The sequence below is a fragment of the Chrysemys picta genome, chromosome 2 (genome assembly GCF_011386835.1).
Source record: "Chrysemys picta bellii isolate R12L10 chromosome 2, ASM1138683v2, whole genome shotgun sequence".
Lineage (NCBI taxonomy): Eukaryota > Metazoa > Chordata > Testudines > Emydidae > Chrysemys > Chrysemys picta.
This window is the reverse complement of record NC_088792.1, coordinates 230,349,643-230,361,947: the sequence shown is the minus strand read 5'-3', so window position 1 is coordinate 230,361,947 and position 12,305 is coordinate 230,349,643. Positions and strand designations below refer to the sequence as shown.

The following is a 12,305-nucleotide window of genomic DNA, read 5'->3' as shown; positions in this document are numbered from 1 at the left end:
GTGGGGTGTGTGTGTGTGTGTGTACGGACGTGGCCTACTGAGGCCTCATAAGACTGTGTGTTTGTGCTGAGTTGAAGCACTGATGGACTTGCAACCAGAAGGATGCCCTTAGGGTGGTCTATTAAAAGACTGCACTTGCCAGAGCCCATTGGCGGTGCATGAACTGCCGGTTGTGGGAGGCTAGCACCCAGCCCTGTCCCTTCTGCCTGAGATCCTGCCAGAGCCACTGGCCCAATCCTGCACCTAGCCCCCCAACCCGGGAGCATGGGCGGCACAGGGCCCCAGTCTTGGAGAGTGGGCGACATGCGGCCCAGCCTTCCTAGCCCCAGAGCACCAGGAAGGTGAGTGGCACACGGCCCAGCCTCTCCATCTCTGGAGCATGGGAAGGCAGGTGGCCCCAGCCCGAGACCATTGGGGGGCTGGACTTGGAGCTGGGAGGGCTGGAGCCACAAGCAGGGAGTGTCATGGCAGGGGGTGGGGTCACACCTGATTGTTTGGGGAGGCAATACCTCCCCCTGCCTATGAGATCTGCCACCCATGCCAGAGCCCATGTGAGAGTTGGGCTGATCTCTCGTGAGCTTATTAGCATGTGTGTAGGTTCTTTTATTGTTTTTTAATATGTTCTCTCTGAATGCTTTTTACCTTAAGAACACAGTAGTTTGTCTTAGAAAGAGCTGTGTGGTAAATTATATCTGTAATAATTACACTGTTATTTGTCTCTGAAGAGAAAGAAAGCAGGTGTTCTGGGCAACCTGTCTGTGCTGGGAATGACACAGTGAAGGCAGGGAACTGTGCAGCCTGGAAATACCCTAGTTGGAAGGGAGCAAGACACCTGTCAATTCACCACCCAAGAGAGGCAACAGCTGTGGAGCTGGAAGCCTGAGAGTGGGTGCCCTTCCTGGACCATTGAGAGGAAATACAGGTGCACTTGCCCTGAGCTGTGACATATACTTTGCGGTGTTAAACAACCCAGCTATGTGTGTTGAATACATGATACCTGGATCCAGATTTTTAAAAAAACCCAGAAGTATGGGAATTAAATTCACCCCCATTGAATTATACAGTAGCCATGCCACAGCGGGCAGTAACCTCCTCAGATCTCACGGGGTGGGTAACTCAAAGCTCTGTTTCAAAACTAAGGCTAATTCTGAGGAAGATACTGGGGACCCAATTCAGCACTACCCTGCACCTTGGGTATTCATTCACACTAACACAAAGTAGATGTAAAATACTGCCACATCAGAATGCTAGGGTAAGAGTCTCAGCTGGTGTAATTCAGCACAGCTCCATTGAACTTGGGTCTCTGCACAGGCACAGCAGTCTGCCCATACAGTACAAGAAGCAGAATCAGGGATGAAGATGGTGAACTGTTCCACTTTGTGAGTTTGCTTAGAGAATCCAGTTTGATTCTACAGCCACCTTGCTTCCGACAACATACAACATTTCTGGCAAAGCACATGGGGATAGAAAATCCACACCCAAAGCGTTGTAGCTACGCTGACCTAGCCCCGGGTAGACAGCACTAGGTCGATGGAAGAATTCTTCTGTTGACCTAGTTACCATCTCCCAGGGAGGTGGATTGACTACAGCAATGGGAGAACCACCCCCTCTCCCCTCCGTTGCTGTAGTGAGTGGCAACACTGAAGCGCCACAGCAGCGCAGCTATCGCATTTTAAGTGTAGACATACCTTAAGTAGTTAACTTGTTCTTTCCCTATTTCAGCCTCAGATCTTACCACATTTACACTTATGTTCACAATGTTAGCTATCTGCTCACAACTGAAACAAAAAAGGCATTTAACATTTCGGCCATTGCTGCGTTTTCTGCTATTATCATTCCCTCCTCATTGAATAATGGGCCTACTCTCTCCTTTCTCTTCTTCTTGCTTCTAATGTATTTGTAAAATGATTTCTTGTTAAGCTTTATGTCCCTAGCTAGCTTAATCTTGTTCTGCACCTTAGTCTTTCTAATTTTTGTCCCTATATGTTTGTGTTGTTTATTTATATGCATCCTTCATTATTTGACAATGTCGCTCAGGTGCATGTGTATTTTTTTCCAGCAATGTAAGTTTTAAGTGTGAACCAAACTTTATCTTGTTCACTTAGTTAGAGCCAGCAGTGGCTCGCTTCCTCTTGGTTACTTCATTCTTTATTTTTCTGACTAATTCACATGCTCGGAATAAAAAGAAAAACCCAAAGGTGTTATCAAAGCTCTTTCTAAAGCAGTTATTCTGGGGCCAAGATGAACTTTGATAAGGGTTCATCTGCACTAGACAGTTTTTCTGCTTTAACTACACCAGTATAATTAAAGAAGAAAAAAACAAAACAAAACAAACAGAAAATCCCAATGCCACCCCTCCCCTCCCCCCACACAAATGAACCAAATTAAAAAAACCAAACTGTAGTGTGGAGGAAGTTATACTTGGCTAGCTTATTCTTCTTTGAGAACCAAATAATCTATAGTAGGACTAGGCACCTTTATTCTGCTATAACTGTATCTGCACTAGGGGAGTTTGCCAGTGTATCTATGTTGGTAAACCCATCCACTCACTCACCCCAACCAACATAGTTGGGGATGAAGATCAGAGTAGTTCTATTGAAATCAACAGAGCTACACTGATTTACACTAGCTGAGGATCTGTCTCACAGTTTACGGCAAGGTTCTTTTGTCTGCCACACGCACAGATAATATTACAACTGAACGCTGTGGGTCCCACTCTTCACTGCCTTGCATCTCATGCAGGCATTTACACCTGTGCAGCAGAGACGATCTGTACCTGCTGATAATAGGGGGAGGGGCACAAGTAAGGGCAGAATGATGGCAATGGCTTCAGCAGATGGTACTGAGTATGCTCAGTCCATATAAGCATGCTCAGTACAAGTCATGAAGTTAAATCTGGGGGGGCATGTTACTCCGCGTGCCCCCCCCCATGCATCGTCATTGCTGTGCAAAGTGGGTGTAGAATGCTACAGCATCTTACATCTACTTTGCAATCAACTTGTACAAATGCTCACTGGGGTTTTCATAGTAATCAACAGGACTTAGACTCCTCAGTCCCACTCAACTTCAGTGAAAGTTGGACACCTAACTCCCTTAGGACCCTTTGACGATCTCAGCCATAAGCGCTACACAAGGTGCAAGGGAGTATAGAATCAGGCCCCTAATTGGCTAATAGCTGCAGTAGCTGCTTAAGTTACTTCAAGTGAATAAGTACTTAAATATATTTTCATTTTGACACAGAATTGAGTGCCAGCTAGACATCCATCATTCTCATGAGCCAGCTCCGTGAACTGAGATCCTTTCATCATGGATGACTGTAATCACTCAATGGAGTGATGTGAATGTCTGTCATATTTATAATTAGAAACAGTGGAGGCTGGTGACATCTGCAAATGATGAGGCAAACCTGACATGCACCCCCACTTAAGGCTGCATTTCCTCTCCCCAGTGGCTGGTATAACAGCCCATCGAAACTGTGCTGGTTTTGCCTACAATAGCTAGGTGAAGTCTCAGGCTAGTTTCTGTCTTGAGGACAGCTGCGTGCATGACATCTGTAATAAGTACATACCAGAAAGATTAGAAAGTGATGGCTATACAAATCTGTTTCATGATAGGCACATGTAGCTGCTACCTCTTTATGCTCTGGCACTTCTAAATCAGTTATTAAAAAATATCAGTCACTGGTGAAACTTCCATGACTGTGGCTGGTCATTTGCCTTCGGTTTGATTAGTAATGGTATTTATTAAGTATCTAAAATGTACTTAGTGCATTAGAGACAAAGATACACCCAAGATCCCTGCCCTGAGCAGATTACAATCTAAGAGTTGGACTGGCACCATGTAACCCAGCCTGTAGAAGATTTGCCAACTCACTGGCATGGCGCCTCCTGCTGGTCAGTCCGGGAATTAGCTTATCCAGTTCAGGAGCACCCTCCTCTGACCAATTTCTCCCTGCCCTTACCTGCCCCTCTGCAGTTCTTTTATTTCCACCACGTACAGGCCCCACATCCCTCATGGACTCCGGTGCCCCTTACCTTGGGGTGCTGCCCCTCACCCAGGGAACCCCACTCCCCTGAGCCCACCTAACCTCAGCGACCCACTGCCAGTCCTCATCTAGCCCCTTTACTCAGGGGCAAACTGCAGTCTGCAATGGCCACTCGTTATTGGCTAAAGGGTTGGACCTGCTGCCTTTCCCTGCAGCCCCAGTAACTCTTTAGGCCTTCCTGTCAGGCCTCAACCTGGGAGGTTGTCAGGCCTGAGCTCCCCAGCTCAGCCTACCCCTTCCCCAGCACTGCTTTGTTGAAGGTACCCTGTGCTCCCAGGCAGCCCAGTCCGTCCCACCCCAAGGCTGGCATGGGACTACCTGCCTCCTAGCTCATAGCCCTTTTTATACCAGCCCTCCTGAGCCCGGATTGGCTGCTACGTGCCCTCCCCTGACTGGCTTCTTGGGGCAGCCCTTTCCCAGAGCTGGTTTTAACCCCTTTCTGATTGGAGTGGGGTGACCGCCCCGCTAAACAGCCCAAAAAAGGGGCAGTGCACAGCTGTGCTGCTGTAGGAACTGAATTGCAGGAACCAAACTATGGCCTGATCTACACTGAAAAGTTATATCAGCCTAGCTACATCAGCCAGAAATGTGGAAAAAAAAAAAAACCACATCCTAGACTGACGTAGCTATGCCAGACTACCCTCCAGTATAGATGCAGCTGTGTCAATGGAAGTGGGCTTTCATCAACATCGCTAACATTGTTCAGAGAGGTGCTCCTACACAGACAGAAAAAACGTTTCTGTCAGTATAGGTTACATCTACACTTTGGGGCTATGCTGGCCTAGTCTCCATACTGTAGACATACCCAGTTACCTCCTCCATGCTGGTTGAGCTCTGCTGGTCAGCACATTGGGAGAGGTAGGGTGGAGACAAGGTCTTGACATGACGGGGTACTCTGGTGGTGAGTGCACAAGATAACACCAGAGTTATGATCTGGCCCCAAAGAGGAAACAAACAAAGGAGGAAGGACGTTGAAATTCAACAGCAGCCCTGTGATGGATGCTGGAGTTAGCATGCATCTGATTAATTCCAGGATATTCATGTAGAGTTTTTTAAACCCACTCTTACTTGTCTGCTTTGTTAAAACTTCTTTGAGGAGGGGACTAGGAATTTTAAAAAGATATTTTTTTCAGTATACAAACGGATGCTGTACAAGATACAGACTTCTTGACGTGATCTGGCTTTGCTCTTTGGGCCTGTAAGGTCTCATCTGTCATGGCATGCATCCATCCCATTTATCCCTCTTGGTTCTGACGCGCTGCCCACGAAGCCTTTACTTCAATCTTTTCACAACTAAAGCACATAGGGACAGATTTTTCACTCATTTACATTGGTGTAAATCAAGAGTAACTCCACTAGACTGTGTTGTAAATGAAAAGAATCTGACCCATCCATTTTTGGAAGTGTTTTTAAAACTTACCTATGGACTGAAAATAAGCAGATTGTTTCTGACCTAATAGAGGAGTTTTCTCTATCAGAATGCTGCTTTAGTCTACCTTGAGTTGATTGATGGTAGCTTAATAATACTGATCGATTAGCTCATCAGTGTCATCCTTTGAGAGAATGTGCTTTAGTTAATGACATATGTTGACTAATAGATTCTTGTTTAAATGTCATGGGGCCAGAATAGGATGCTCCAATAAGTATTTACATTTATACCTTTGGGAAGATCACATCTAGAGCTGCTTCATAAATAAAGGATTTTTATAACAGTTACAGCTCCTCTACCTGCCATAGTGAGCCAAATTCTGCTCTCAGTTACACTGGTGTAAATCTGGGAGTTACTCCATTTGTCTCCAGAATTTGGCTCAGTATCTCCAGTAATAATCACTGAACTTCTACATTAATTTTCGTTTCCCACTTATAATTATGGAGGCTATGCATATGCTCTGCAGCCCCGTAGACAGGACCACAGAAAGCAGGTTCTCCTTAGTAGTGCTCCCTTTTTAGCTGGACCAGATAAAGAGCTTTTGATTGAATTTTCTCTTTTCCAATGTCATTTATTTCTGAACAAACCAAACTCACCTCCCTTAATTAGATTACATGCCACTTATTGGACATCTTGATAGCATCCCTATACCTTTGTTGCTGGATAGAAGCTATAATTCTGTTAATTTTTCCTTCAAGCATAAAAATCTGAATGAAATTCTAAAATGTTATTATATTCAATAATTATCTTAACTATATTCAACAATTATATTAACAATCCCAGTGGGCCATATCATACTATCAAATTTCCAAACATAGCTTCCACTTTATTTTTAAATTGCCCTTCAAAGAAATGCTTGGGTGATAATGGCAAACTACTGTTCTTAGAGGCCATCTGACATACAGTAGGTAAATCTACAGAGAATCAATAGAAATATCTTTCTACTAGTGCTCTCTTATAGAGCGGTGCATTTTTGTGACGAGGTTTGACTTACATTAAAATGAATATTGTAAGTAGGTGGTTGAATGGGGTCATATTTTGGTATATGCAGGTGTATAATTAGACAGTAGAAGTTAATTTTGTATACTGTATTGGACTTAAATCAAAATGTTCAGGATTCCCACGGTGTGGTATGCTAAGTTTTTATAGCATATGTAAAAATTGACTTCCTTTGAAGTATAACTGTTGGACAGATTTATTGCACTCTTTTGCAGAGAACTATTTGTGGTGTGTGTCTGCTGCTATCCATTTTGCAGAGCTGACACGCTCAGCATTGCAGACAGACATTGAGGTGCTCATGTTCAAATGGATGTGTGTATTAAAAAGCAGCAACGCATCTGCAGGCTGAATCTGCGACATTTTCATAGTGGGTTGATTAGGTGTGCCTAAGTAAATGAGCTTTTGTTTATGCCTCAGCATGAGTGCTCTGGAGTGCGGTTAAGTAGATGCAGCCTGCCTTACTTTCAGAGCAGCCTGTCTGTAGGCAGTAACTGAGCTAGGCAAACACTCATAGTGCATTCGCCCATGGAGCGCTGCCATTTGTTGGGTGCGAAGGCATATTTATATCTGACAGAGGCCTGCTGTGGATTTTAAGAGTTTGTTCTGATAACGTTTAACAGCGTAAGCAAAGTAGAACTGCGTCTGTGTAAGAAATTGCAGAGTAATCGTGTTTGGGAGAACAAGAAAAATTAAAGTAACTAGAAGCAAGGAAAGACGGGTTTGAACTTGACCTGTACTGACAGCAGGAGAGTTAACATGGAAATGACAGACTAATACCTATGTATTAGGAAAAATAACAAAGTTTTATAACTAAGTGTGTGTAACAAATGGAGGTTGGAGCTGTATTGTCCGGTGCTGGAGGGGACTGTGAGGAAATCATGCTGCTGAGCTTCCCACTTGTGATTAACAGATAACTACTTGCTGAGTGTTTTGCCTTAATAAAGATGTATTAGACCCATCTGCTGAGTAAGTGAATCTCAGTCCAACACCACTGGTGCGCAGTTCATTCTCAAATGGCTGTTGGGAGCTGCCGGGGGCACAGGCTGTCCTGAGACAGGACTTTCACATGCAGCAGTTAGGAAAGAGGGGTCTAGTATGCTGATCCACAGGGCTAACAATTTATCATGGCTGTACAGAGATAAATAGGGAGAGTGAGACAGATGAGGTCTCTGTAACTGCAGTGCATGCTTTATAGGTTACAGAGCTAGCAGGGAAGGGGTGTGGTCATCAGCTTTGGTCATCCCTGACAGAGAGCTCTCTCTGATTTATCACAGTCTACACCTGGCCGAGGAGCAAGTGTTCTAGAGAGATTGGGTTGAAAGACAAATGTTCCACTCTTCCTGAAAGGACTTAAAATGGGAGTCTGGAGAATCAGATACTGAGTGTCAGACTATACTAGTAGAGCCTTAGAATTTTTCAGCAGAATTACTCCTGCTGAGGTAGAGTAAGCATATTTTCCATTGATGTGTGTGAAGTTTTTTTCCCCCAGTAGGTCATGCTTCTTTTGCACTCACCCAGCCACTTTCCAGGCACATAGATCTCATCTGTTCTCCCCCCTCATTTATCTCTGTACAGCCATGATAAGGCATTTTCTTATCCCATGTCAGGCACACATCTGAGTTCTAGTGAGTACCTAGAAGGAGGGCAAAACATACAAGTACTATGCAAGACCAAATGCTGAATGCAGTACCTATGTTCCACAGTAGCTAGTTTCCTGTATAAACATCCTATGGGAGTGCAAATCCTCTACACCTCTTTGAGGTCATGTCTACACTGAAAAGTTTTGCTGCTTTAACGATCCTGGCTAATATGGGTATAGATTATTCTGGTTCAACAAAGCAAAATAAGCTATAACTGTATCTACATTAGGGCTTTTACCAGCATAACTATGTCAATTAAAAAAACATCTTCCTGACTGATAAAGTTTTCCTGGCATAACTCTAGGTGTAGTTCAGTCCTGAGTAACTCATACATAGACCTTTATTGGACTGGCTTCTCTGGAGCAACAGGTTGAATTTATTAGATCCTTCCCCTTTTAGTGGGTTTGGCCTCCACTCCTGCCTTGCCCCTCTGTGAGCACAAAGGGCCCAGAAGCAGTTATCCTGCACAGAAAAGAGTAGATGATAGACATCCCACCTCAGATGATTTGCAAGCTGTGTGCACCACGGAACTGTGCAACATCTGTGCGAGGGCAAAAAGGGTTTTAGGAGAGTTCGAGAAGATAGAAGCATGAACACAGCTGTATCCTCAGCGATTTGGCTCCGTTGGCCAAACCATACTCCATCCCACACTGCAGGCCCTCAGTGAGTGCAAAGGGACTGTGGGAGCAGCTACTTACCACGGTACAAGGAAGGATTCTGTCTCTCTCTCCTTCACAAAGAACCCCTGCACAAAGTCTGTTCCCTTGGATTTTGCCCAAAGAGGGAAGATTTGGCTTTTACTATCTGATTAATTGTTAACTCAGTGGTGTTACTTTCTTCCTTGCAGTTACAATGTTAAAATCATAGTAGGAATAATGATACTCACACTCTGCCCAGCATTCTATACTAATGTATTCCTAATGTAATCCACTAACAGTAGTTTATGATCAGATAGAAGAGGTGGAGGATCTTACCTCTAAGAACTTGAGATGCCCATTGATATAGGTTGCACACACATGCTGCTCTGAGAAATAATCCAAAAGAGCATTGATTTACTTGTGATGTTTCCCAAACATCATTATGAGCAACCAGAGATTTCTAGTCAGAAGGACTTATTTTAGGTTAAGATAAACAGAGTAAAATGTCTCCATGAGAAAGAGCACAGTGTGTTTTTACCCTGTAAGTGCCTCATCCAGAGCCCACTGAAGTGAATGGAATGACCCCCGTTGACTTCAATGGACATTCACCTGGGCTCAGTAATGGCAACTGTCTCTGTAGACGTGTAAATGTGCACTGTACAGGACACGGAATGATGAATTACACGGCTGTGTATGCCACAATTTTCTGACTGCGTTTTGAGATCATTATTCCTGGGACAAAGTTCAGAGACAGAAATCAAAACCCTGGTATGGGTGGTGGTGGTGGTGGGGGAGAAGCCTGCTAATTGATATGATTTTGAAATTTTACTAGGTGTTTTCAGGAAGGAGAAGAAAAATAGAGCATGTTAGAATCAGCACAAAACTATTTCCCTTATAATTTCAAGTCATACCTTGGCTGTAGAGACAGACATGCATTCATCATCTCAATTGGTTTTATTGATAGTTTGCTTATTTTACCTTCACTCTTACCAAGAGGATAAAAACATTGAAAATGAGGTCTCATAGCAAGAACAAAAGCAACTTGGAAAGGTACATTCTGCCAACACACATCCATTCATTTAAGTCCTGAAGGGACTGCATTATATTACAAATATGCAGGAACACAGAATGAAAAGAAAAAAAAATAGGAAGAGTAGTTGGCCTTTTGGAGAAGTAATTTTTTCACATTCCGAGACTGAAAACCACATTTCTTTAATCATAAGTTTTGTAAAATGTCTTCTTAAATTTCCTGCCCAATACATCAGAGTGTGACTCATGGAACTAAGTTGCATAGGTCACATCAGGCTGTTTTGTATAAGACAACATGATGTCATTAATACAGCCCAATGTGATATGCCACAGAATGTAGGCTGTTGCCCATGAGATGTGACAGAATGATTCTCAGATTGTTGTATCTTACATTTTAAACCAAAGTGCTAGATAACTATCTCATGGTGTTACTGCTACATATACCACAACAACTATTTTTCATTTATATGGTTTTTCATCTTGGAGGATCTCATCAAGGTGCTCTACATATAAATACTCACTATCCGCTGAAATACAGCCACCCTTGGTACAGTGGAACACAGAAACCATTCTGTGTCCATAATATTGTGCAACAGGGTCTGTATTTTTCTTTCTATTTTAAAAGGAAAATTAATGAAAAAAATAATTACTCTAATTGAAACTGCAGGAGGATGTCTAGGTTTTGATTACCTAAAGCAGAATTTGACCAGGACCAAAAGTCTTCTCAGAAGTCCTTTGAGATTCTGTAATTATTATGAGTGCTCAAGGTCTTGGTTTCATGGCATGTGTCACCAAAGGATCTCCAGTAGAACAGTGCCACTTACAGCACTTGGCTCATTGGTTCAGTACTGACTCAAAGGGAGAAGCATCACCTACCAGATCACCAACGATGCACAGAAACACAGACCTTAAATGTGTGGTAAGAGTGGAACTGAAAATCAGAGTGGATCCTCTGCAGTGGTTCTTGTAGTGCTATGGCAGGTCCAATGACTATTGCTCAGGCTTCCCTGGTGCTTCCACTGGCAAGCTTGCCTTCTTTCAGATCCTCTCTGATTTTTCCTTATCTAAAGATTACAACCACTAATTAACCACTCACATGTTATGGCATGTCAGCAAGAGCCAGTGCTTGATCTTAAATCTAAACAGTGCATCATCAACAGTAGTACTTTAAAGCAGTAGCTTCTGTAGTGTATTACAACATACTAACACTTCAGCTAATCTTTTTTAATTCCCAGTGTGACCCTGTCTCACTCCCAGCACCCCTGGCAATACTGGAGTTCCCTAATCATGCAGGACTCTCTCTGGTACCTCGTTGCTTAGATTCTGCAACTTTATTTTAAATCATCCTTGGGAAAAATAGGCAAGTTAGTACTGCCTCCTATTGTCAGCTCACATGTCAATTTGGTATCTCTCTTCTAATGGAGGGATAGAAGATGTTCTCATCTGGCACTATCATTTGGACAAACATTTCCACTGCACAGGAAGAAAAATATTGGCTCGCACGTTTTTCCATCTCTGCTAGGCAAATCTGGGCTATAAAATTGAGCCAAACTGTTTGGGTAGACACTCTATGGGTCTCATCCAAATGCACCCAACATAGTCACACCCACTTCCCCTACTGTGTCCTGCAGTGTGACATCACTAAGGAAATATATACACATCTGTTATAGGACAAATAGTCCTGCGTGAAGGTTTAAAATCTGCTTTCTGTGTAATCTCAAGCACAGAGGCTTAAAATTCATTTTTCACAATGTGTGCAGAAAGTAAACAAAAAGGGAATGAGTGCATCCAGTGTGAATTCAGGTTCAAGTTCAGGTAAATTTTTTTCCAGCATTTACTGAGCTCTGCCTACAGACTCAAAAGAAAAAAAAATGTTAAAATGCGTTCATGCCTGGCAATTACAGGCTGGTAAGCCTGACTTCAGTACCAGGCAAATTGGTTGAAACTATAGTAAAGAACAGACTTAACAGACACACAGATGAACACAATACGTTGAGGACAAGCCAACTCAGCTTTTGTAAAGGATAATCATGCCTCACCACTCTATTAGAATTCTTATCTGTCAACAAGCATGTGGACAAGGGGGATCCAGTGGATATTATGTACTTAGATTTTCAGAAAGCCTTTGACAAGGTCTCTCAAAGGCTCTTAAGCAAAGTAAGCTGTCCTGGGATAAGAGGGAAGGTCTTCTCTTGGATCAATAACTGGTTGAAAGATAGGAAACAAAGGATAGGAATAAACAGTCAGTTTTCACAATGGAAAGAGGTAAAAAGCGGGATTGCCTAAGGATCTGTACTGGGCCCTATGCTGTTCCACATCTCCATAAATGATCTGGAAAAGGGGGTGAAAAGTGAAGTAGCAAAATTTGCAGACAATATAAAATTACTCAAAATCATTAAATCCAAAGCTGACAGAGAGTTACAAAGGCATCTCACTAAACTGTGTGACTGAACAACAAAATCAGGGCTGGCCTTAGGGAAAATGGCACCCTGGGCAAGCTTGTATTTTGGTGCCCCTGCCCCCCC

At 43.2% G+C, this 12,305-nt stretch overlaps 1 protein-coding gene across 1 annotated transcript in view; it reads right to left on the bottom strand.

Annotated features, from left to right (window-relative positions):
• The window catches only part of TRIM55 (tripartite motif containing 55), a 146,336-nt gene that overhangs the window by 18,428 nt on the left and 115,603 nt on the right, over positions 1-12,305 (bottom strand). The window lies entirely within an intron of this gene.